We start from the raw sequence: 27717 nt of genomic DNA, 5'->3' as shown, positions 1-27717 counted from the left end.
GAAGAACGACAGATATGGTTCCACACTTCAAGAGAGCAACGTCACAACAGATACCAGGAACATTTAGAATGCTGAAGCACTCAGCCCAACAATCCAGATCTTGAAACCTGTGCTTTGTAGATATCATCAGAGATGCAAAGGTTTCAGCAAAGTGTGGGGCTAAAGAAAACTAAAAATAGCCTCCCTGTTCAGCAATGTGAGTTGTTTTAACAAATTAGGGAAGGTCCATATGGTAAAATAGTTTACGTCTATTAAAAGACTTAAAGATTCCAAAATAACACAGAAAATGTTAAGGGGAAGGTTAATAGGTAGAATGGTTTATGCAACATAATCTTAATTTTTAAAATATTAGTAGTAGAAATTTTCTCTGGCTTGTGGCATCACAGGAGATTTTAAAAAATTTGTATATACTCTAATTTTTACATTTTCTGTATACTCCAGCTTCCTAATAGTGAACTTATATCACTTTCACATTTAGAACTAAAGTTTTAGAGTCTTTGTTTTATTTTTCAGGACAGAAACAGTATACAGTGTGGATATCACCCTATCTGATCCATACCCTTGATGAAAGTAATTTTATAAATACATTTCTTTACACAAAAATGTCTGCTCATATTTTGTTGATTCTTTTTCTGAGTAATCTATGAAATAAAAAAATATTTATTATGACTTTTCTATTTGCCTAATACTGAGTAGAACTTTACAAATTCTCCAACCTGCAAAAAAACTTAGTATATTTTTTGCGAGTTTTCTATTGCTTTGTAAAAACCTTTTCCACCAGATGTTTACACTTTGCTAAGAAGTATTTTGTTTATCAGGTGGTTCTTGTCTCACCTTAAGAATTTACCAACATAAAATTAGTTAATAAAATATGCACATAAATACCAGAATACACATAAATCCATGTCCTGAAAATCCCAAGCTCAGAGTTTTCAGCCTACTGTGGATTTCTGGTTTTGTTTGATTTGGTTTGGAAGACAGATGTCTTTTAATTAAGTTATTATATTGAAAGCAGCAGGTATCATATCTAATACCATATTGCGTAAAGAGTACACAATAATAATAACCAGTTGTCATTTCCCATTGATTGTACATAGACATATGGAGCCTAGATTGCCATATTCATACAGTCTACACTTTGGGTAAGCATGCCGATTGCAGAAAGGCCTCAGCAAGTAAGGGAATCCAAATGAAATAAAATTCCAGCAACTGTCAATGCCCTATTTTTTGTTTTGTTTTTAAAGCTGATTTATGTCCAGTACTCTGACAGTCTTCAGAAGGATGGTAATGCAGCTCCAAACTGTCTGCCAAACGCAGTGGCTCAACCAATGAGTGATGGCTTATGAATATGGTTAAACTTGCTTATGCCAGTGCTTTCTCATGGGTATCCAAGCGAGGGCTCTGGGACAGCTCCATCTGTGTTTGGTGTAGGAGAGAGGGAGGTGTTATAGAAGATGTTGCTACTATTTTATAAATTCAGATATTTAATTAATATGTATATTACACAAGAATTCTTCAAAAAGTTTATGGAAAATGTTTTATAATATGCATAATATGCATGAGATCTCTGACAATATGACCCTAGCAACAAGTGCTCAATTCTCAATTATTCTCAAGGTGGCATATCTCATCCTTACCATCAAATTAGTAAGCTTTATTTTTTTGCCCCAAAATCAACATCTTTTTTTTAAAAAAATTATTTATCCTTTGAAAGTCAGAGTTACAGATAAGGAGGTAGAGGCAGAGAAAGAGGAAAAGAGAGTTCTTCCATCTGTCATTTCACTCCCCAAATAGCCACAGTGGCCAAAGCCAGGAGCAAGTATCTTCTTCCCTGTCTCCCACATGGGTGCAAGGGCCCAGATATTTGAGCCATCTTGTGCTGCTTTCCCAGGCTCATTAGCAGGGATCCAGATGGAAAGTGGGGCAGCTGGGACTCAACCAATGCCCATATAGGATACTGGTGTTGCAGGCAGTGGCTTTACCCAAAATGAACATATTTTATATTTATTTCCACAAACTTTTTAAGTGCCCTCATATCACTATCTACTTGTTCCTTCCATTTCAACCACATGCATAAAGAATGGTACTACACTGCATGAAACCTACAGATATGGCCAACTACTGTCAGGTGTGTTCATGTGCGTGTGTGTGCACTCACACCACAGGAGTGAGTGGTCAGGTAAATGGATTGTTCAGAGAGGATTGTCCTTCTTATTTGTTATAATATGGACAGAAAAGCAATCAAAGGATCCAAGAAAATGACTCAAATCATGGCCTACTTAAATGGGTTTGCACTTAAAGCCCACAGAATAGTAAGTCCTGCTAAGCTATCCTTAGTTTAGAATGGTAAATTTTGTTATTAAAATTGTGAAAATCTTTGCTTTATGTTGTGTATTGAATAGAACTTTACAGGCAAACATTTAAGTCTCAAAGTCTTATGTTAACAGTTAATGGATTCATGCCAATGATTGATGTGTTAGGGTGCACAATTGATCTAATTATGGCAGCTATGTGGTGGGTCTAGTGGGAGGTCTGTGGGCCATTGGAGGCTTGCTCTTGGAAGATTCTCAGAAGAGGATTGAGTTTTAAGCCAAGTTCAACCTAGCATCTCTCCGGTGCCTGGCTCACAGTTTGATGGTTCCTCTGCACCTTCTCCAGCATTGCCAGCCTCTAGCAGAGGCCAGACTAAGGGGTAGTCCAACTTTGAACTGAGAACCTCCGAACTAAAGCTGAAATAAATCTTTTCCTTCCCAAGGTGTTTTTCTCAGTAGTAATGAAAAGCAGACTAATACAGTTTATCTTTTATTATGTTTTCCAATTCTACCTTAAAAATATAAAAGGTAAAAATTCTAGCTGTGAATATTTGCCAAATAGAGAAACAATTATGCCACTAGGCTCCATTTAATGCTTTAAAAATGTTTTTATTTATTTTATTCATTTGAAAGGCAGAGACACAGAGAGAGAGAGAGACAGAGAGAAAGAAAGAGAGAATTTCCACTTACTGGTTCACTGCCTAAATGCCTGCAACAGCCAGGACTGGACCGGATTGAAGCCAGGAGCAAGGAACTCAATCCAGGTCTTTCAAATGAGTGGCATGGACCCAAGAATTTGAGCCATCACCAGCTGCTCCCCACAATGTGCATTAATAGGAAGTTGGAATGGAGAAAAGAGCCAGGACGAAAACCCAGCACTCTCATTTTGGATTCAGATGTCTCCAGTGGAGGATTAATTGCTGTGCCAAGGGACCACCCTCATTTTCTGCTTTTGTTTACAGTCTTATAAAAAATTAGAGCAGTTTTAGGTTATCATTAAAATTAACATAAAATTTAAGAGGAATGCACAAAAATTTCCCATATCCTGCCATCCTGACACTGCCTGCCTTCATACAAGGATAGTCTCCTCCATTATCAACATCCCTCAGCAGAGTGTTCCATTGTTATGACGGAATCTTTGAAGTAGGCAGGCATACAGGTTAAAATTGTTAAATTTGTGAACTGGAAGACCACGCCTTTGCCACGCCCCTGTGTGACCTCATGCCCCTACCTGATGCCTTTGCCACGGCCCTGAGTGGCCTCATTCTCCTACCTGGCCACATCGGGGTGCCCACCAGCCAATCAGGTTAATTAACCACTCCCTTTTAGAGTGGGTTAAAAGCTGGGCCACAGTGTGGCCCGGCCTACTCTTCTTCCCCAGCCTCTTGCCAGGACAGGGCTTGCTGTAGCCCTGTGCCTCCTGAAGGCCATGTGCCCTAGGCTTCCAGGCCTAGATGCTCTTCCACATGGCTGGTTCCTGGTGCTTGGTATGAACCCCCATTCACCTCTCTCCCCTAAATAAAGCTCTCACTCTCTTACGCATCTTTCTTACTAAATAAAAGCTTAAAATGTACCATGCTGCCTCGTTTATCTGTGCTGGTATTTAGAATTCTTCTCTAAATATTAGGCAAGAACCCTCTTGGGCTTATTAATATTGGCAATTTAGTAATAAGCCCGTGGTGAAATCGTAAGGCACCCCAAATTCTGGTAGCACATGTGGCACCCCGGATAGCATTTCTATGGAACTTTAAGGAGCCACATTTCAGGGTAAATTTTAGGGGGTCTTGTCCGATTTCACCTTCATTGACATATCATTATCATCCAGCACCTGTGTTTCTCTCAGGGCTCACTTTTGATGTCAATGTACTTAGTATTGCCACCGTTCTAAAATTTTTCTGTGCTCTCCCCTCCAGATCACACACCTGGCAGTCACTGATCTTTGTACTGTCTCTGTAGTTTTGCCATTGTCAGCCAGTTGGGAATCATTATGTAGACCTTTCAGGTGGACTTCTCCGACTAGTACTATGCATTTTTAACATTTCTCCATTTATCCTCAGAGCTTAATAGCTCATTTCTCTAAAATACTAAATAATATTCCATTGTCTAGATGTACATAATTTACTCATCCATTCCACTAAAGGACATCTTGATTACTTTCAGGTTTGGAGAGCAATGAATAAAACTGCACTCAAGTGCAGATTTTCATGTGGATGCAAGTTTTCAACTCCTTTGAGGAGTTGAGACAGCAAGATCATGTGTGTCTCAGTCTGTGTTGTGCTGCTGTGACAGACTACCTGAGTTTGGGCCGTTTAAAAAGAGCAAAGGTTTTATTACAGATCTGAAAGTTAGAAAGTACAAAGTTAAGGAGCCCACGTTTGGTGCAAACCTTCCTGTTGGGTGGCAGAAGCAGAAGGGCAAGAGTACACACACAAGTGTCTGTGTCCATGCAGGGGGAAAAAAGAAACAGAGAATGAGGATGGGTTCATCCATTTCCCATTTACCCACTCCTGCCATAACTAACCCACTCCAGCAATAAGGGCATCAATCATTCCTGAAGGCAGATTAAGTCATTCATGACCTTATCACCTTTCAAAGTCTCCACCTCTCATCCTGTTGGATTAAGCCTTTCATACAAAGAGGAAGGTATATAGTGTAGGTGTTAAAATGTCCGTAAATACCTGAGTTTGAAAAGCAGTTCCAGCTCCTGACCCTAGCTTCCTGCTAATGCAAACTCTGGAAGCAGCAATGATGACTCAAGTAACTGGATTCCTGCCACTAATGTTGGAGAGAAGGAGAGAACTGGACTGTTTTGAGCTCCTGACCTTGGCACCAGCCCAGTGCCAGCCATTACAGACATGTGGGAAATGGATCACTGGATGGGAGCTCGCTCGCTCTCTTTCTTTGTCTCTCTCTCTCTCCCTCCCTCCCTCCCTCCCTCTCTCAAATTACAAAAGTTTAAAGCATAGCAATGTGGTAAGAGTGTGTAAGAAATTGCCAAACTCTGGATTCCCACTGTACCATTGACTTCCTATGACAACTTTATCAGTCTTTGGTGCTTTGGCCATTCTAATAGGTGTGTGTTTTAACTGAGTTGTTCTTTTTCTTACTGCTGAATTTTAAGAGCTCTTTGTATTTGGTCTGCCTTCCAATAACTTTATTCTGAGGATTGAATATTATCTGGGTAAATACAGTCTATAAATGTGAATTTTGAGAGGTTAGCATTTCATTAGCAACCTTCTTTAGAAATCTCAAATCAGAAGAAAATCTTCAGGAAAAGTGAATTCAGGTGAATGGAAGCACTTCATTCTATCCTAGAAATGAGATACTGCTCTAAGGTTAGGATTTCTTCTCAACTGTTGTCTTTTAATTACTTTTCTGGGGCTAAGCATTTGAGTTTATTCTAGAGAATGCCTTCTTTATGCACCTTAAGTGGAGTTGGAGATCACTTCAAAGTGAGTCAGCTTCAGCATTCTCAGGAATATAATAGGAAGGAAGCAGTTTCTAAACTAACTTTCCTGTTGTTCCTAGAAAATAGGCACAACAGGACAAATGCACTCATTCATTGTATTGTTCAGAGCATAAATTATATACTCCAAAAGATAATTAGCACTTGTATCTGTAACAGATAGCTACATTTTCTAGTTATGTATGTATCAAATTTTCATTTTAATAGTGATGACTCATAATGAAATTATGCATTCATCATCCCATTCATTAAACCATTCCACTTGCCAGCTATGCATATAAACTGCAAATTCTCTGTGCATGTGATGGCACCCTCTCACCCAGTCTCCAGTTCTCAACTTAATATTTGTTAACACACAAGTTCTTTCCAGAGTAAGTTTTCTTATGGGCATTCAGAGAGCAGATGCTGCTGAAACGTTATCAAGTTACAGATGCACAGGGCATTCTTGCTGAATGCGTTTGATAATATAGCTCTAAAATATCACTTCGGTTCCTGCCTTCTGTTAACCCAAACTCCATTCTCCAGGGAGCCATCCAGAAAAACACTGCTAAAAGTTACAAAATTTCAAGCCTCAGATCAGCCATTTTCAAAATGGTAGAACAAGCTTTTAACCAATTCAGCTTCAAGTTTCTCTCATGTTGCAGGTGTCAACTCCAAAGATACTTTATTATCTGAAACTTCTTTACAGGGTTAGAACTAAAGCAGCAGTTACTGGAACGTGATCCAGAAAGCAATGCACAGCCAGGAAGGAAATTTTGTCGTCTATGATTCAACAGAAGTTCTCTCTTCTTCCTCATCCCAAGCTTCCTATTCTTTCTGTTCTTTGTCTTTTCTCTACTTTCCTAGAACACACCTTTCCTCCTCCTTAATCATGCATCCCCGCTTTCTTCCTGCTTGCTAATAACCAGCATTTATTTTAGCACTATGAAGAGCTTTCCTCCTAACATATCATTCCCGTTGTCTCCTATCACTGCAGTCTTAGCAATAGCCACTCTTACCATTTGTTTTTAACATGTGAAATTCAAACATGCTAACAGAACTGAGTTCTAAAAGCCAGACTGCTCATTCCAAAGCCTGTTTCAATACCATGCTACCCCAAGAAATTTTCTCCTGCTTCCTGCCTAGATTTCTTTTCTCTTTCCCTCTTCTTTCTATCCATATAGATTCCCTTCCTTTTTTCCTGCTCTTCCTCCATTACCTCAACAAGCCATCTTCTGCCTCTGCAACTCCCATCTGAATTCCAGAAACCTCCTTCATTCTGAGAGGTCCAGGAGGCCCACTTGCTTTGCTCCTCTAGGAAGAGCCTCTCTCTTACTTCATCCCAGGATCAGAATCTTATCCATTTATCTCTTGTATCCCTATCACCTGTTCCCTGAGCTCACACAGGTAGGACTGGAGGAAGTGTCCAGCTGGAGTGTTTGATGACTGTGCTACACCCCTCCCTTCTCCTTTCCCTTCCTTCTTCACTCCCCCCCTCCCCGTCCTCCTTCCTCCTTTCTCTCCCCCTTCCCTCCCTCCCTCCATTTCTAAATCATATAGACAGTCATTGTAATGGTGTTTGTGATTATTTAAACTTCCTTACATTTGAAAAACAATTTATAATATTACTCTTCTATCATTTTTAAAAGAGATTATCATAAACACTTTTCCCCTTAAATAGCTCTTCTATTACATTTTTTTGGCTGATATGCTTTCCCATACAACAGGATTTCCAAAAACTGCCAAAGAACTACTTTCCAACAATTACCTTTTGAAGTTTTTGTGCTGTCACACCAATGGTGTCAATTACTTTAATTACTAACTATGAAACTGAGCTACTAAAGACAATAATTCTGTATTCCCCCAGACTCCTTACAACTGTGAAAATATAATTACTCTGGTAAGAAATAATTTCTCTTGGATGATCATGAGACTAGTGAAAGATCTTGGACACTTAACATAAAAACATTTCATTTTATTTTTTCTATATGAAGAACTGAAAATATGAATAAATCCTCTTTTGTCCTGCCAACTTAATTGGCACAGAGTTATTTTTTGAAATTCAGATTGTAGTCAGTATTTTCTGACTTGGTTTTGTCCCAGAAAAACCACTATAAGAATGCTCAATTACAGTGAAATATGGTCACAGTTTGTGATACAAGGAGTTTTTTTTTTTTTTTCTGCTAAATGACATTTTATTCCTGAGAAGAAATTGTGACCAGCCAAGTAACAACTAAAATTCAAATACAATCAGGGCATATTCAAACCAACAACCAAGAGTTTTGAAAAAGAAAGGGCAGGGGGATATCTTTTATCAGATATGTGAGCAATTCAGATATTCAGTTCTTGCATATAATAAAATAATGCATAACATGATTTGATCATGATAGCATTTTCAGATAACAAAACTGTAGTAACTACATAGTGGTCATTTATAATCATCCCCATTGAAACGTAGTTATAGTTGCTTGTAGTGGGGTTTTCCTTGCTTGTTAATCACTGCTCATTTTCATTCCATAGGCCAGCAGAGTAGATTTTTGTGCATATGACATCTGCTGTTCTCACTAAGCCCCTCCCCTTGACTGGACCACTCAGTTTCCATAGTAACTACCACATAACTGTGATTGCTCCTGGGGTAGCAATAGGGAAGAAAAGCAAAGAAAAGGACCAATTCTGGGTAGTTGGTGCATAAAATAATCTTATTATTGTGAGCCACCAAGAACTTCCTTTTCTATCCCCTATTTGGAACAGTACTTACAACTTTTCAGAACAGTATGTCTAGCCACATCACACTCTCCTCTCTGGCCAATGGTAAAAAATTCCTCTTCTACTTTTCCTGGCTGTGACTATTCTAGGTAGATCAAGGTAGTGTACACATCCTTATTCTTTCCACCCACTACTCACTCTTTCCATTCTGTTGGTAGTGTATGACCAATGGCAGCTTCAGACTGGAACAAAGCACTTGGTAAATCATCATGAAATAATTACTTACTGCACTCACTGAATCATTCAGTCCATTTCATTCATAACTGTAGATTTTGCGTAAATATGTACCCCAAGTCATACTTCAGTAATTCTGGGAACTTTTTTTCTATTTGGATGGATTCTCTGACCTAACACCAGAGAATGCTTATTTTTGTAAATGGGAGGAGTAGGAGTCCCTTGCCGAGAGTATGAGAATTCTTTGGGGAATCCTAAGAGTGTTATTCCCAAGATCACTTTTCATGTAGAAACACCCATTTGCAAAAGGAGTTCTCCCTCCTGCCTTAAAGAGGATTTGGAAATCTGATCCAATGGGCAGGGTGGTGTCGGTTGATCGGAAGGAAGTCTGAGCCCTCGCTCCCTTTTTAATAAGAGAATTCGAAAGCAGTGGGGAAGTGATGTTGGACCTATCACAGCATTGCTAACAGACAGCCTATTACAGTATTTAATAAAAACAGAAACAGCACGCCTATCATAGGCTAATAAATCCTACCTCCTGCATGCTTTAAAAACAGTATAAAGCAGCTTTCACGGAGCTTCGGATAACTAATTTTAAGCATGGCTGTCTAGCGTGCCTGTCACTCCTATTGTCCTTCCAAACTCTTTCAGACATTTTGAGCAGAGTATTAAAGCTATGAGTTAACAGGGATTGTGACATTAATGGTCCACAAAGGCTGTAGGCACAAGAGGTAATGATGATTACCGGTGGCTACTTGGAGGACCGTGCTGGATCGCTGTCATTAAAAATTAAGCGTGGCTTTTGAGGAAGATGTGACAACTACCGGAGGTAGGATTTGCATGTTAAACAAAGGAATCTGTTGCTGTTTCGTGCTTTTTGTTTGCTCTGTGCTGTGTGGGTCCTGAATTGCAGCCAGGTGCGAGTGAAGCAGGAAGGGGAGAGAGAGGGGAGTGGGAGACTGACTGCTTAGAGCAAAACACAGTGCACTATGATGTTAGGTTTGATGGCAGAAATGCCTCGAGGACGAACTGGCACCAGGCTCGTAGCCTGCTGAGTGTGCGTTCCACGTTGCTTTTCCCGTGGAGTAGAATCCTTAGAGGTCACAGAGAAAACAGTTTGCTTCTTATCTGATATACCAGCTGGACTACTGGTAGGGTTGAGTGAAGACTTCAGTAGATAGATGGGAAGCATAAAGGTCCAAGAAAATAAAGAAGAGAAAGCTGTCCTTAAGACTTGAAACCTGTTAGATAAATATTTTATTCCTGTGGTCACTGTGTTTTGATAGCCAGAGTCTAATTTTTAAAGGGTGCATTGAAAGATCACAATAGATTTTCTTGATAAAGAACTATTTCAGTCTTCATGTATTGTAAAAGAAAATTGGGTGCTTTCTCCATGTTGCATATCGGAAGGCTGATCCACACTGTTTGCATGAAGGGTTGTGCTAAGAGCAAGTTTTACACTGAAAGAAGGGGCTGACTGTTTGTTCTTGCTCCTGCTTTTGAACAACTGCGGAGTTGCAGATGGAAATGGTGATTCGTTAGAGGTTCTGTGCTTGATGTTTTCCCTTTCTCCTTTTTTTCCCCCTAATGATCAGCATAAAAGTACAATTCTCCTTGAAAGATTAGAGGGACAGTTGGGTTCCAGAGTCCAGTGAGTAATGAGTAGATTTGCTGAGGAACTTACACTGCTTTGTACTTTATATGGGATCGGTTTAGCTCAGTGGAAAAGAAATGTCAGGAAATCACAGGCTGAAAATTTTAAAGCAAAAGTACATTGTTCAGAAATCTGTGGTTCCCCTAACTTGATCTGTAGCTGCACAAGTTTCAGTCTTTGTCATTGCACCTGACCCTCCGTGTGAAGTGGCAGGAATGTAGTTTGTGAAATTTATCTGCGCTGTTTCATACCCTCCCACCCCCTACCCCCACTGTGGACTTCACAAACTCTAAGAAAAGCTATTGTTTTGTGTTTTGAAAAACTCTATGTTTTGATGCATTGATTTGGTTGTATTGAGTGGCAAAGATATATGAAATAATTGTCTATTTGTAAAAGAATATAATCTTCAAATGCATCTAAAACTTTTATATTAATGCAGTATCAAATAGAAATAAAAGTGAAAGGCAATTATAGTGTGTTTGTTTTCAGCTAAATACGGGAATTAAGGCTAAGTGGGGCTTTTGCTATTCTCTGATGCAGCTGAGTGTGTACATTCCCAAGCTTCTGTGTGGATACTGCCATTCACACACAAAGTTGAAATCATTACCACATAGTGGGTGACATTTATGCTTCAAGTTGTGTGTTTGCTTTTCCTAATAGTGCGATGGATATTACTGAACCATTTGAACCCACTGGGTTGGACTTTATGTGACCAACAACACATGTCCGTGAAGTGACTCTATGGAATTCCTGATGTAATTGATAGCTATGACATAGTATTCTGCCTGCATGTGACCAGTGGAATCTATGACCTTGACCTTGTAAAGTACCATTCTGTAGCAATTGAGCTCACCAGTCAAGAGTCCATATTTAGAAAGACCTCAAAACACACAAACAGAAATACACACACATTTTACGTATTATTGTCAGAAGTTTACAATTGGACATTTAGTCTCATCATTTTCATTAATTCTATCAAATTTAAAAGCATTTTTACCTCCTCTGGTCTTACCAATGTCTTCTGAATCTAATCTCATCAAATATTTACTACAGAGGCAATTAATGTCTTAAAAGTTGTCAGAGAAATTATTTTGTTGTGGTCATCATCAACATTTTACTGAAAAACTAAAATGATTTTTTACAGATTTATGGGGAAAAGTTCCTACACTGTTTGTTTGTCTCTAAAATGTATCCCAAAATATAAAAAGTGTAGGAGAGAAATGATTATTTCTTTTTTTTTTCCCATTAGGTGTGGGGAAAACCAGAGCAAGTAATTTGATCAAAACAATCCATTTTGTGTCATAAATTAATTTCATTGTCTGTTTACATTAGTAGATATAACCCAAACATTTACAGCTATCCATCCCTTTCAGTTTTTGCTATATCTAGTAATGTAAAACAAACAATTTTCCACCTAAAAAGAAAGCAAATCCGACTCTACCCTGACATAAAAATAAGCAATGCTTTAGTCAGTCTTGTTTCCTCAGTTCCCATCAGTAGTGTAACCATCAGATTAGTCACCAAACACTTAGAATCCAGAGTCATGCTTGTTTTCTGTCTCTCTCAAGCCCACATGCAGCCATCGTCCCCTTTTACTGGAAGATATTGGACCAGACATTTCTCAAAGTGCTCAGTCTCTGATCATTTACCCTCATAAAAATATGATGAAAAATGAATTTTAAAAAATATTCCTGCTATTATATAAAATAAAAAATAGACTTCAGTAAAGTATATATAACATAATCCTAAGTTTGTTAATATGTGTGTATTTGAAGAAAAGAACTAGAATAAAATGAACCAAAATGTTAATAGCAGTTATCTCATTGTGGTGTGCCTGGTTCATTTTCATCTCTTTACCTATTTGCATGGTTCTAAATATATAGATCTTTTTCAAAGATCATATATTATGTTTGTATTCTCAGGAAGACTTGCATGCAAGTTTATCTCTGAGTCTTTTCCAACAGTGTTTCTGTCTTTGTTTATCATCCTCTTCTTTCACATAATGTACTTTACCTTCACTCAAAATTCCAAAGTCTTTTGTTTGTCCCAACAGGCCCCCCAAAAAAGCACCATTCCCCTGTCAGAGCCCTAATCTTCCCAGTGTCTTGATGAATTGTGAAAAATTCTGCATTATCCTTTCTTAGTGACTGACTTCTACATCTTAGCAGTTTCTTGAAAAGGAGATTGTGTGTGCATGTGTGTGTATATTTGTGTGTGTGTGTGTGTGTGTGTGAGAGAGAGAGAGAGAGATCTTTCTATTTGATATCAGTCTTCTTTGCTGGTTCCTCATTTTCTAAATCTTTAAATGTTGGAGTATTCCAAGACTCTACTATTAATCTCTTTATTTATATATAGAAGTCTCTAAATGAGTCCGTTCTAATCTCAAGAACTTATACAGACAGCTTACAAATTCCTTTTCATCTGCTTGATTTTTCATTTATTTTCATCTACTTGAAAGGCAGAGTGACAGAGACACAGAGAGAGAGAGAGAGAGAGAGATCTTTCATCTATTCATTCACTCCCCAAATACCCATAACAGCCAGGACTAAGCCAGCTTGAAGCTAGAAGCCAGGAACACCATCCAGGTCTCCCATGTGGGTAACAGGGTCCTAAACATTTGAGGCATTATATACTATCTCCCAAGATGTATCAGCAAGAAGTTGAACCAGAAGCAGAGGTACTAGGACTTGAACTAGCACACAGATATGGGATGCGAGCATCTCAAAAGGCAGCTTAACCCGCTACACCACCATGCCTACACAAAACCTCACAAATTCTTATCACTAACCTAGACTTTTCCTCTAACCTCTATACATACATATCTAACTAATTACTAACATTTCCACTTAAATAACTTATGGTATCTCACATTTAATATGTTCAAAATCAAATCTCTGAATTTCAACACAAAATCCCCTCCGATGTTTTCCATGTGTATCCAAATGGAAACCTCATTGTTTCTCTTGTTCAACACAAAAATCTTAGCATTCTCTTTGAATCTTCTCTTTCCTTCCTATGTCATAAAAAACCCATTGCGTATACTTTTAAGCTTTATCTAAAATTCAGTTACTTGTTCTTAATGCTTATGAAAATTACCACTAACTCTTGAATTATTGCCCTGTTTTCATGACTGGTCTCTTGTTTCTGCCTCCCTCTGCTCTTGTACAAATATTCTCTTCTGTACCCAACACCAGTGGTCACTTCAAAACTGAATTTAAATCTTATCTTCTGCTCAAAAACCTCCGTTGTCTTCCCATATGACTGTAGATAAAAGCCATAGCTGTATAATGTCTCCCTAACACCTGGGATGATCTGCTTCCTCCCGGGCTTCTCTGCTACCTCCCTTTTTCCCAATCCAGTTCAATGGAAGTGGCCTTTGTGGCTAGTCCTCAGACTCACCAAACACTCTTAAACCTTGAGATCTTTGGCTTGGCTGTGTCCGCTGCCTAGAAAATTCTCCCTTTGGATAGCAACTTGATTCAGCTCCTAGCTTTTTTCAGATCTCTCCTAACTGTCACTTTATCATAGAAGACTTTCAACAAAACCACCCTTCAAAAATCACACCCCCCTGCACATTTCTTTTTCCCACTCAATGCTTTCTTTTTCTCCATAGCATGCTATAGTATTCCCAATATATCACATGCTAAGTTTTAATTATCTACCTGACTCCTGATAGAACAAAAATGCTATGAAAGCAGAGAGTTTGTTTTGTTCCTTAATGTATCTGCAGCACCTAGAATAGCACCTTTAATGCAGTAGACACTGAATAAGCAATTGTCAAACAAATGGACTAGTTGTTCAATGTGAGAATTTAATGTTTTCCCCCATCAAAATCCATGAGCAGTATAGATTCCAAGCATAAAGTTTTCAACCTCAAGGTCAGAGGTTAATGTCATAATACCCTGTTGTTTTTTTCCAAAGAGAAGGACAAGGAACACCTTTAAGAAAATCAAGCATATTTATCAAGAACAATTTTCTCTCTGTACCAGAGGGGGAAAATTACAACACTGATTCCAAACTATATCAAAGCAAATAAAAATTCAACTTGTTTGAATTTGATCTTACCCAAAAAATGATTTCTATTTCAAAAAGAACATCTTCATATATCTCCTACACAAAGGACAATGGATATAGGCATGTCCTATATTATTTGTGCTCTGTATAACGATGAGGGAAGGAATGATAAAACCAGGTTGGAAGGTGTGGTTTGTGTAATTGTGCCTTTTTTTTTTTTTTTTTTTTTTTTTTTTTTTTTTGACAGGCAGAGTGGACAGTGAGAGAGAGACAGAGAGAGAAAGGTCTTCCTTTTGCCGTTGGTTCACCCTCCAATGGCCGCCGCTGCAGCCGGCGCACCGCGCTGATCCTGGCAGGAGCCAGGAGCCAGGTGCTTTTCCTGGTCTCCCATGGGGTGCAGGGCCCAAGCACCTGGGCCATCCTCCACTGCACTCCCTGGCCATAGCAGAGAGCTGGCCTGGAAGAGGGGCTACCGGGACAGAATCCGGTGCCCCGACCGGGACTAGAACCCGGTGTGCCGGCGCCGCAAGGTGGAGGATTAGCCTATTGAGCCACGGCGCCGGCTCTAATTGTGCCTTTTTTGAGATATAAGCCCCAATAGCCTATATAACAATAGGAACAAACCAATAATGATCAATAATTGCACCATGCATTTGCATTCTTTTAAAATCAGCTCTGTACAATCTTGTACTTGTTTATCAGTAAATCTCTACTATTCATAAAATATATGTTTTCAGATAATTTAAGTATAACTAGATGATCTTATTGTCCAAATTGGGTACAAAAGACATGTAATATGTCTAGAATATTTTATAATCTAGAAGAGGGAACATGATGTGAAAAGGACACAGAATCTGAGACACACACAGACTATAAGAATAAACTTGGTCTGAACCTGACCTTCTCTACTCCACAGCTATGTAAATTTGGAACAATTTTCAAATCTTATCAAGTATTGGTTTCCTTATTGGTCAATGATATTGGTAATACCTCCCTCTTAGGGTTGAAGATTAAATGGAGTAATATATGCCACCTACCCATCATAGTATCTGACACAGAGGAGAAGCTTATAAAGTAATAGTCAACCCATTGCTATGGTTACTTAGTCTTCACAGCATGACTCAGTGGAGGACATTACATTTTCCATTTAATAGACATGAAAATTATGATAGAGAGAAGTTGATCAAATTGCTCAAAGTCAAAGAAAATTATCAAAATTGACTTTCCCTTCAGCCACAGAGACTCCTGATAAATAGAATGTCAGGCTAACTATCTTTAATGTATTCAGTAACTGAAGGCTGCCAGTGATTAGGGAATTTTTAAATTAATAATCTGAAAGAGATTTTTCTTTCCCTTGTGAATAATACATGTGCCTGGTATACTCCTTTCCTCAACAAAAGTATCTGCTCAAACTCCCATGAAACAATTTAAATGCACGCAAATCTACAGACTCAGAAACCTCAACCTCTAGACATGCGCGATGAAGGAACATTGGGTTACCAGCTTCACATCCCTGAAAACCTTGGTTTGAATCCCATTCCTGCCTGGTATCAGCTGTTTCACCTTCTGAGCCTTTCTTTGCTCAACAAAAATGTAGACAGTTAAGAGTATATCACTCAACTGATCTTCTGTATATAAAGAGAATTGAAAATGAATCTTGATGTGAATGGAAAGGGAGAGGGAGTGGGAAAGGGGAGGGTTGCGGGTGGGAGGGACGTTATGGGGGGGGAAGCCATTGTAATCCATAAGCTGTACTTTGGAAATTTGTATTCATTAAATAAAAGTTAAAAAAAAAAAAGAGTACATCACTCAGGGGGCCTTGAGGATTGAAATTAAGTGAACAATACATATTAATTATTTGCATTGACTACTATCTAAGACAAAATTGAATATTAATTTTATACTATAATGCTGAGCTATTTTGTTTGAAGATCTCTAGTTTTTATTGCTTGGCATTGCATGACTCTAATTTCATTTAATAGATATCATTTAAGAGTCACTAGCATCGAGGTATAATATACCTTTGGAGCATTTTACCAGAACCAGAAACACATTTTTCTGAAATGTATGACATTTGCACATTTGTTATTACACACAAAATGTAAGAAACAGTTCCAGCAAAATCATGGAAAATGCTTCTCAGATACCAAACCCAATTTTACAGGCTCATGTGCCCAAGACTACAGAATTTCAACCCCTGTGCCTTTCCTTGTCCTTGTCTGTTTCCAGCTTCAACATTTTCCATGTCTTCATCTGCTTATAGCTATACTACCTGCACCCTTCAGAAGCTGGCCAAATGAATATACAATCATACAATATGACTTCATGCATATTGTGTACAACAACATGCATGCAATTGTCAATTAGCTTCATCAATTATTCTAATTTAGCATTTCAAATTTCTGAATGCAAAGAGTAGCTCATGTAATTGCTCAATCAAAATATCATTTTCTCCAATTTAACTATTGGGAAGCTCAAAGACTGATCTACCACCTAGGTTAAACTTTCCCTTTCTTCAGTCAATTCTGAACTTCATTCTGTGCCCCAAATCTTCTCAAATTTCAGATTTCTGAAGCTTGGCTTATGCTGCTGATGGTTGTATTCTTATGGATTTATTCTTCAATACTTTGTCATATCTCAAATCCATTTTTATATGTGCAACCAGGTCCAACAGTAGTATCTTCTCCATAAGTGTGATACGCATTGTCATTAGAACAGCACAGACTTTAAGGTTAGATTTTTATTTTATTATTTGTAAGATGTTGGTATTTGTTTTGTTTCTAGGATACCCTGCACATGATTCTTCCATGGCTTTATTATACAATGTGTGATGGTTGGTTCACTTATCTGCCTTCCCCCACACCCATTAAATTATAGTCCCTAGAAGGTTAAGGGTAGTCGTCATCACAGAATGTCTAGTGCCTAGCAGAATTCCTGGCAGTACTTAATGTTCAATAAATGCTTCATGAATGAATGAATCAATGATATCTATGATAGATTCCAGTGTCCAGTTTGGCTAAAGGAGGGTAAACGATCAAATGGACAAATAAATCACACAATCCAGAAACAGGGTGCTGAGAGGAGCAATTTTATATGAATAAAGCTCTGAACCCACTACATGCTTACGAAGCTCTCATTCATCAGTTCTCTCACCTCTCCTCTTTCTATTCTCAGAGCCATATCAGATGCTCTCTTTGACTGTTCCCAGCTCCCTTCCTCTTTGACATCTGCCCACAGACTCTACCCTATCTTTCTAAAGTGCATGGTGGGACCTTCCTTTGGGAGCTGACTTCAAGGCTGACAGCTCAGACAGCAAATGCCTAAACCCTCTCCTCTTCAAAGCCAAGGTGACAGATGAGCCTGGGTGAGAATTTCAGCTCAGGGGGAGGGGAAGGAATAAATCAGCTGTCAAAATGTCAAGCTTGAGACTTCTTAGGAAAGAAGGAAAAGATGCTTATAACACTGGGCAGGAGGGCTTTGTTTCACATTTTCCAGCATTTGTTGTAAATAGCCAAAATGTCAGATGAATCCATATGCAGAGTCTCTGTCACCTTGGTGCTTTCCTGAGTGTGACACTTAAACTCCAAAAGATTGCAGTTTTTAACAAATCTCCCTTAATGAGCAAGTAGTAGTTAGTTAGTAGCAAGTAGTTAGGCAGAGGTGGGCATTTAGCCTAGCTGTTGAGACACCTCTGTCCCATATCAGAGTACCTGGGTTCTACATCCAGCCCCAGCTCCCAATTTCAGCTTCCTGCCAGTACAGATCTTGAGAGGCAGCTGAGGATGGCTCAAACAGTTTCTGCCACCCCTTGAAAGTTCTGGACTGAGTTGCTGGTTCTCTGAGCTTCAGCTTTGCCCAGTCTTGGCCATTGCAAGCACTTGGGTAGTGAACAAGAAAATGGGGAAAAAAAGAGAGTTAAGAAGGGAAATTAGAGAGAGAGAGACAGACAGAGACAGAGAGACAGAGACAGAGGCAGAGAGAGAGAGACAGAGAGAGAAACAGAGAGAAAGGGAAATAGCTTGGCAAGTAATAAAATACATAACTTAAATTTTAAAGTATAATTTTTGTGAAGTTAATTTATTGAGAACAGACATTGTTTTTATAACAGTCAGATGAATAGTTATGTTAAATATATATGATTATTTTTAAATAACTTTTTGATTAATATATACTCTCCTTTTCACCCCATCCCCAAGACAAAACTGTATTAGAGAAATCAGAAAAATGTCTCATCTTTATTAATTGTGCTGCTTGACTAGAGATTTAGGGTTTTGGAAGCCACATGAATCTCAGTTCCATTGGGTCTCCTCCTTTACCCGTTATGGTGTAGACAAGACTTGTATGCAATGAAAAGGAAAGAGGCATTTGTGAGTCCTGTTGCTTCCACGGGTCATATTAGTTACAGACATTTCTGTGATCTGAAATGGTTTACAAAACAATTTCACACAGGAGTCCTGCAAAGGAAGATCCAATTTGAAAAGTTTTCAAAAGAAAATCATCCCTATACTATGTGTTTCTAGGATTCCATTGGGTTTTGCGACATAGTTCAAGACTTCATAAATAATGAATTTTGTTTTGTCAGACTTTTAAAGGCTTTCTGTCATTAAATTTTTCACTAGAAAACTAGTAAAGGTCAAGCACCTCACTCTAAACTCTTAGCCACAAAGGTAAAATATCTTTTACAGTAAAATGCTTAGAAAGTTAAAAATAGCCAGCAATTCAAATGCAAATCTGGAGTCTTTCTAGCTTTGCATCAGATGCAGAGAACCATTCTGGACATGCTGCATAAGGCACTTTATGAGAAGGAGAGAGAAGCAATTGGTAAATATTGCTCATAATTCTTGAATGCCTTGATTTTGGTTTTGCACAAACATCTAAAAATTTTAGACCATACGAAGAATGAGTAGCTCCATCCAGCTGAACTAAAATTAACTCACAAGGAATGCATTTCTGTAGTAATTCTGGAATTATTGATTGTCTTTGTATTTTTTAATCTCCTCATATATTCCAAATGAAGAAATTAGAAAACAGAAAAAATTGATGGCATTCAGAAGAATGCCTAACTTTAGAGGCTAACTTATTGAAGAATTAGTCCGTTTTCTTTTGTTCTGTGAAGATAATCAGTGACTGCTTTGACTTTGCTTCCTAGTGGTTTTATTTGATCCTGTGTGTACTTGAGCACACACGTGTGAGGCTTTGTGCAGACGAATCAAGGTAACTGCTTACTTTTTAAAAGTAAATATAGAACATCCTTGGACTCATTTGTTTTTTGGAGCAAATCAAAAGAAAAGTTATGAAAAATGAAGTTTGTATTTAACAGATAATGAAGGTTTAAATTACATTTTGTCAACTTTGAGAAAATCTTTTTACATGTAAAAAAGATAAAAAAAAAAAGAAGAAGAAGAAAGGCAGCAATAGCCCTGGCACAGAGAAAACGAGCTAGGAAATGTCTATTACAATCTGTTTCTCAGTCTTCTAGGTCTATTTCCCATTGACAAGTAGATTTAGTATCTGCTGAACTGAAAAGGAAAAACCACAACAATATGAAGAAGAAAGACAAGTTCTGATTTATATGCCTATATGAATAGTAGTTGACATAATTTTGATTTCAGATGCATGCTGGTGTTTAGTGTGTTTGGTGGGGGAAGATTCTTCCTCTTGACTTATGAATATGCTCAAATGTCCACATCAGCTTTCTTAATCCATTCTCTATCCTGCTAAACTTCAATTTATAATGCTTTTTTCATATGTCTGCAGGCATTCCTTTATTTATTCATTTATCCAACAAATATTTATTGAGCATCCACTATGGAGAAGGAACTACAATGGGTATTAGGGTTACAGTATTCAGCCAAATCATAAAGAATGGTCCCCTACACACACAAACACATGTATACACACACATGTACAACCATGAGATGTTATAGCCCTGGATAAGAAAGACATAATTCAAATGCTATCACAAATAAATATAAATTAGAAATGTAATGCGTGCTAAGGAGTTTTTTAATTGGAGGCATTAATGAGATCAAGATGTCAAGGAAAGCTTTGAGGGAAAGGTGACAGAGATGCTAAATAAGAAGCATTAAAGTGAAAAAAAGAGCAAGTGTGGAAGCAGCAGCACTGGAGGAGAAGCTTTCTGCGCAAGAAAAAGCATGTGCATGGGCTAACTCGTTGCACAACCATTTGCTCCATGTTTATCAAGGGCCAAACCTGTGTGCATGCATGTGTGTGTGTGAACGTGTGTGTCTCCTGCTCTCATGGAGCTTATATTTCAGTGAGAATTAATAAAACAAGAACAACAAAAACTAATAAATGATATCACAAAGGAAGCCTGTTACAGGGAATGGATGGAAACTGTGCCTGTGCCAGTGTAGCTGGAAGGCAGGGACCAAGCAGTGTGTGGTTTGGCAAAAAGGCTAGGAAGAAAGAAAAGAAGCAGGCTAAATTGGACCTTAGTTTGCTCACTATTCTAAAAGCAATGGAAAGCCATCCAAGTTGACAAAATACTTGTGCTATATAAAAGTATCAGACTGTAATATGGTGATCAAATGAAGAAATGCAAGAATATCTGCTGAGAATCCAGTTGAAAGGCTGTTGCAGTGACCCAGGTGATGGTAGCTTGGGTCAGACAGCAGTGAGACAGCAGAAGGGCAGCCAAGATGCATTTAGCAAATCATATCACAAAGTTGATGATGCACAAAATTTGACAAGATAAGTGTAAAAAAGATTAGGTACCAAAGGTAACTCTACATTTCCAGCTTGAATAACTGAGTAACTGAGAAGGTTATAAAACACGGGAATATTACTAGAGTTCCTTTTCATCAAAAAACATTTTGAACTTGTCACTGTACTCACTGCCTCCACTTCATATTTATAATTATTTTTCTTGAAATCTGTGGTTCCCATGACTTAATTAGGTTTCACTCTTTAATCTCCCCAGTCTCCTCCTACCTTATGGTTCTCTTCTATCCTTTATTCTTTGCTGGATTCTCCATTTCCCTCTCTTGCTTTTTAAAATATCTCCAGTAATTACAAAGTCATCTGTCTACACTTATATCCCAAATTATTTCTCCAGCTTTGACCTTGCTCTCCAACCCAAGTGCTACATTGCCTACTCTGTCGTAGACATTTCTTGCAGCTGCCATCTTTAGATGTGAAAATTCACTTGACAAAACTGAAATCCTGTCAAGACCTCATAAATCTTTCCTGCCTCATGTTTCTGTTCCTTGTACTGCCAACCTCTCAGATTTAAAAGTCAACAATTGTCTTTGAATTCTCTAGTATATATAGACTTAATTGGCCTCAGTCCTACTGATTCTCCCTTCAGAACATCTTTTGTAGTTGTATATTTTTCCTCTTCATAAAAACAAAGCACCCTTTAATCTCACACCTTGACTATCAAGAGAGTTTTATAAGTAACCTCCTCACCTCTAGTCTGATATTTTTCGAAGTACAGTCCTTTAATCACTTGCACAAGAGTCATCTTGGGACGTTTTTAAAAATATCAATTTCTGTAGCCTATATTTAATCAGAATTTTTTGTGTAGGACCTGGAAATTTACTAAATACCATACATGGATCTATCATACATAAATGTGAAGAAAATCAGTTATAATATTTTCTTACCCCTTTTTTTTCTACATTGAACTTCCAAATGCATAGGTCCAAAGCATAACCTTGATCACAGAAATTCCTTTGGCTCTAACTTAACAAAACAAAGTCTCCCAGAGCTTCCAATTGCTGGAAGGTAAATTTCCAGCCTAATCTGTGCGCCCCTTTTCTCACCCTGTTAAAGCTGAACTACACTACTTACCATGTCTCAAGCATGCCTATCAAGTCCTCATGCCTCTGACACTTGACCCATGAGTTTCATACAGCCGGGAATGGTCTCCTTTCCATCTCATTTTCACCTGTCAAAATTCTACCTTCCTTTGATGGTGTTTCCTAAATAAATCCTTTCCTCATTCCATCCTCATTTTGCGACCTCCCTTTCTATTTCTTGCCCTCTAGGCTAGGACTCTTTCAAATCTTTAAACTCCTTCAGTAGATTTTACTTGTTGCTGCTTACTTTCACAGTTATATACATAAATAAAATTTCTTTTTTTTCTCCTATTTACAAAGCAGAAACAGTATCTACATTTCATGCAAAAGATATCTTGATGGAATAGAAAGAAAATTGACCAGACATTGATATCCATGAGTGCACATCCTTGGGCAAATTATTTCCCTTTTTTGTTAAGTGAAATAGTTACTTACCATACAGAATTTAGGTCAGTGTAAGTTGGGATGTCTGGTCAGAAGATGAGTTATATGGGATAGCCAGTATGAAATATTTTCACCTGCAGAATGGCATTTTCATGAGACCTAGGGATTCTCTGCTTCAGCACATTTTTCTTTAAATGTTCTCATGCCCCATGCCATATGCTTCCTATCAACTTCACACACTTGCCCCTTTGAAACCCACTAAATATCTAAGTGAATATAATGGTGCTGTCATTATTGGCCTGAAGAGAGAGAAGAGTTAGAAGGAGAATCCAAATTTCAGAGAACCACACCAATACAAAAAGAGCAAATTATGGCCCTCCCTCCATGCTTACTCCTGCCTATTCTTTTTCAAAGCAGGTGAACAAACAACAATTCCAACAATAAGCTAAAGCAAGCTCTTTTCTAATGAGAGAATGCTGTTAAATAAAGGTCAGCATTTCAGGGAAGTAACAACACTCAAGGTCTCTTGTTTATGGTCCATCTGGGCATCAAGCAAACTTCCTCAAATTCCTCTCCTGGGAATTGCTTTACCCTCACATTTATTTAAATCACTTTACACTTCACCCTGGATGGGATTCTTTGTCATTAAATCAGAATAGCAATAAAGTTTTCAAACGCAAATTCTAAAAAGAAAAACAAAGCATACACATTTTGTCTCTTTGGCTATCTTCTTCTTTCTCTGAACTATTATGAGAAAAACCTATTGACCAGTTAAAACAAAGGAAACTTAGTTTGAGAAGGTCAATGTGATGTTGAATATAAAGGTAAATGAACTAGGAAGGAGTTGATGTTTCCATGTTCTTACCTTATCAGCCCAAGGAAAGGTTGTTTGGCTATTAACATAAAGGCATTATGCTCAAGGAGTTCCTCAAGGATTACAGATTACTCAAGAGGTATATCAGGTTCCCAGGTGTTAGGAATGAGATAAATGCCACAGGAAAGGTACATCATAATAGCTTTGCATATTTTGGTGGACAGGGAAAGATTACAACCAAAAGCTAAGAAAAAGACAAATCTCCAAGAAGAAGCAGTATTAAAAGGATTTCAAAGGTGACATTGAGCAAGAGAACTACCCTCCCTGTGTCTCAGTTTCCTCCTCTGTAAAATGGGATCAGAACACCTGCCACCAGATATTTTTATGTTACAGAAATGATGCATGCAAGGTGGGAAGCACAGTGCAGCCCATAGTGTCTTCTCAAAAAACGACACCTGTTGTTCTTAAGGTAAGGGTGGGTTATGGTGTCAAATGTTATAGAGTTTGAAGAGGAAGGGTTTGGGATTTTGTGATTCTGAACTTGAGAAAACAGAAACTCAGAAACAAAGATCAGTTTGCCCAAGGTGAACAACCAAGGTAGCAAAGGTGGACTTCAGCTGAAGCAAGATTGACTCCGAGAGCTTCAAGCATTGCATGTGACACATGCTGGCTGTTTGATATACTTCCTGCCTAAACGGCAGAGTGCATATATACCCCCAAGATGTGCAGGCCCAGAACTGTGAGGTCCTCAAGAGGCCATGCAAACAGCTCTGGGACATAGAGGGATACATGTGACTCATACACAGGGCCTTGAGCAGCTAACCTAGGCTACATGCTTTCTTGTGGATTAAAATCTATTTTTGCTCTCTCTGTACTTACCAAGCAAACCCCTGGTGTATAGCCTGGTCCTCACCCAGATACTGGCCACGGTTGAGAGATGCAGTTCTAAATGGCAACTGTATAGAATGATTCAGTGGTATTCCCACCACAAAATTCCACACTGAGCAGTAGTGCAAGAGAAAGGAGACAGACAAATAAGCCAAAGTTTTTTCACAATTTTTCCTTAATATGTCATCAAATTGTTTCTCTATTTTTCTTCAGTTTTATCTTTTCAATAACCAAACAGAAAAAAAAAAGGGATTCTACTTTTTGGCCACTTATCTCTAAGATAATTCAGGTTGACAATTCATTTCAGATAAAATACTAATTTTATCCCTGTTTTTGTTGCCCTGTATTTTCCAGAAATCCATATATTTCAAAGTCACTGTAAGGTTTATTTTCTTCCTATTTCATTTTCCTGAAATCAACCTTGATCTGAGCAATGTAATGTATAGTCTGCCTTCCCATAAAATCACCTTTTCCAGACAAGGGAGAATTTTAGATCACAGTTCTTTTCAATTTCACCAGCTGCTTAAAAATATTTGTAGCTATTTTAATTGAATCAAATATTATAATTATCCTTGCTTTGCTTTTCCTCAAATTACAGAAATTCACTTCATTACCCTGAAATTATTACAATTTGTATTCAAAAGCAGTGACCTAATAAGTTACGTATTTTAAGCCTCAGTAGTCTGCTAGATTTGCAAATAAATACCAGTCACTTCTGAAAGCAACCATAACAGTGTTGAGCTTTCTTTTTTCTGTACTAAATAGTGCAGAGCTTGTTGTTATCCATGTTTCAAAGACATAAGAAGACTTAAGGGTTTCTTACTTGTAGTTCTTCAGTAAAGATAAGCAGGGAAAACTATCCTATGCAGCATTATCTTGGCTGGATTTTTTTGTCACTGCTTGTCAACAAGCATCCTCTAAAATGACATTGCATTTATTCATAAATACTAAAGCAAATTGACTTAATGAAACATTAAAGTGAAATTCAACTTGAACTTTCACTTGAAACTTGAACTTCTAAACTGCCGTTCATCTAGAGTCAGTTAAGATTTGTGACACATATATATATAAAATCTAAAGAAGGAAACATATTTCCTTTATTATCCTACCTAAGTGCCATCTGGCACCATGCTAAGTGGGAAAAATTCCTCATTTGAGGCTGGTCTTGGTCTGGATGTGCTTACAAGGTATGACGAAAGAATTTTAAAAAGTGAAATGGATACCAGCAAACACAGACTTTTAGAAATGTCTGGGGAAAGCAACCAGATAATGGGAAGCCACTTGAATACAAGAAATAATGGGGAATGGGAGACAGAAAGAGTCTGGGGATAAGGACAGGATTGTTACTGAGCATTAAGCATCCTCCAGTCAGTTTCAAAGATTCTTACGATTTGAGGGGGTCATCAAATTGATTTTTCCAATAATAAAAACGAGAAAGAATAAAAGTAGGAGAGAAAAGAAGGCAGGAAATTAGAAGAAATCATTGCAAAGAAATATGCCTGAACCAGATTATTTTAACAAAAATTATTAAAATTAATAAAAGCTGACATTTATTTACATACTTTTGTGTTAAGCACTATAACATGCACCTCACGTGATTACCTCATCTCACCCTAATAGCAAAAATATGAGGTAGGTTTTTTGTTCATTTCTTTTTTTACATTTTCCAGATAATGAGAGCTGAGGCACAGAGAGGTTCTGCAACTTGTTCAAGGTTATGCAGTCAACAAGTGTTAAAACCTGGATTCAAACTCAGGTGATCCCATTCTACTTCCAAAGCCTATATTCTTTATTTTTAAGATTTTTTTTATTTGACAGGTAGAGTTATAGACAGTGAAAGAGAGACAGAGAGAAAGGTCTTCCATCCATTAGTTCACTCCCCAAATGGCTGCTACAGCCAGCACTGCGCCGATCTGAAGCCAGGAGCCAGGTGCCTCTTCCTGGTCTCCCATGCAGGTGCAGGACCCAAGCGCTTGGGCCATCCTCTACTGTCCTTCTGGGCCACAACAGAGAGCTGGACTGGAAGAGGAGCAACTGGGACTAGAACCTGGCACCCATATGGGATGCTGGCGCTGCAGGCGGAGGATTAACCAAGTGAGCCATGGCACCACTGGCCCCTTTTTTAAGACTTTTTAAAATTTATTTGAAAGGCAGAGTTAGAGAGAGAGGTAGAGACAGAGAGAGAGGTCTTCCATCTGCTGATTCATTCCCCAAATGGCCTCAGTGGCTGGAACTGAGCTGATATGAAGCCAGGAGCCAGGAGCTTCTTCCAGGTCTACCACATGGGTGCAAGGGCTCAAGGACTTGGGCCATCCTCTGTTGCTTTCCCTGGTGCATTAACAGGGAGCTGGATCAGAAGTGGAGCAGCCAAGACTCGAACCAGCACTAACATGGAATGCCGGCAATGTTGGCTGGGGCTTTAACCTGCTGTGCCACAGCACCAGCCCCAAAGCCTATATTCTTATACTCTTAATCACCAATTGGTGGCCAGCACTGTGGCCTAGCAGGTAAAACCATTGCCTGCAATGCCAGCATCCATATGGGTGCCGGTTCAAGTCTCAGCTGCTCCACTTCCGATTCAACTCTCTGCTGTGGCCTGGGAAAGCAGGAGAAGATGGCCCAAGTCCTTGGGCCCCTGCACCCACGTGGGAGACCCGGAAGAAGCTCCTGGCTCCTGGCTTCACAGCCAACTGGGGAGTGAACCAGTGGATGCAAGACCTCTCTCTTTCTGTGCCTCTCCTTCTCTCTGCGTGTAACTCCGTCTTTCAAATAGATAAATAATTTTTTTAAATCACCAATACAAGAAATTCCAAAGATCAGTGTGTGAGAAATAACTTCCAGAGCATATGGCTGTAGATAAATTTGAGTGAACTTCCAATTAGAATTCGTATTTGGAATATTTATCAGAGTCAAATCTTGAAGCTACAATTGGAACCAAAGCACTATGCTTATTCATCATACGCTGTGATGAAATGGAACTTAGAATCATAGCAACACTGAGAGAGTTCATAAACATTTATATATAAAGAAAAAAAATTTTCTCTTACTAGCATGCCAGCAAACATCAGAATCAAAAACTTCTTTTTTTTTTTCTGATGAACACCAAATAACCAAATGGCAAATCTATTTAATTCAGTTCTTTTTCACAACCAATTATTGGAATGTTTTTAAGAGAAATCACCTATGCTTTTCATTCTCCTTAAAAATAAAGAATTCAAATTTATTTCTATGAAGTAAGTATATATGTATTCAAAGTTGATACCTTAGTAATATACTAAGATTGACAAAAGATTCGAAGTCATGCTCCCTCACCCTGAAATTGCTTGCAAATTAATATTGCTTACTACTCAAAAGAAAGTACTGCCTGGATTCCCAACAGAATGTGAGTGCTGACTCTGGCCTCAGAATCAGCCCTAAAGGCATTCAGATCTGGCTGAAAAGCC

At 38.4% G+C, this 27717-nt stretch overlaps 1 protein-coding gene across 3 annotated transcripts in view; it reads left to right on the top strand.

Moving 5' to 3' along the window:
• Window positions 1-27717, top strand: part of KCNMB2 (potassium calcium-activated channel subfamily M regulatory beta subunit 2) — a 412195-nt gene that overhangs the window by 123841 nt on the left and 260637 nt on the right. Inside the window, exon 1 of one of the 3 annotated variants that reach the window (XM_008266532.5) lies at window positions 9063-9526. The exons of the other annotated variants lie outside the window; for them this stretch is intronic. The gene's annotated coding sequence lies outside the window, so the exon portion shown is untranslated. Of the gene's footprint in view, window positions 1-9062; window positions 9527-27717 lie in introns of those variants that run through there. 3 annotated transcript variants of the gene reach the window in all.

This window comes from Oryctolagus cuniculus, chromosome 4, assembly GCF_051225735.1.
Source record: "Oryctolagus cuniculus isolate XC-2025 breed Fujian yellow rabbit chromosome 4, ASM5122573v1, whole genome shotgun sequence".
Taxonomy (NCBI): Eukaryota; Metazoa; Chordata; class Mammalia; order Lagomorpha; family Leporidae; genus Oryctolagus; species Oryctolagus cuniculus.
This window is presented reverse-complemented; position numbering and strand designations above follow the sequence as displayed.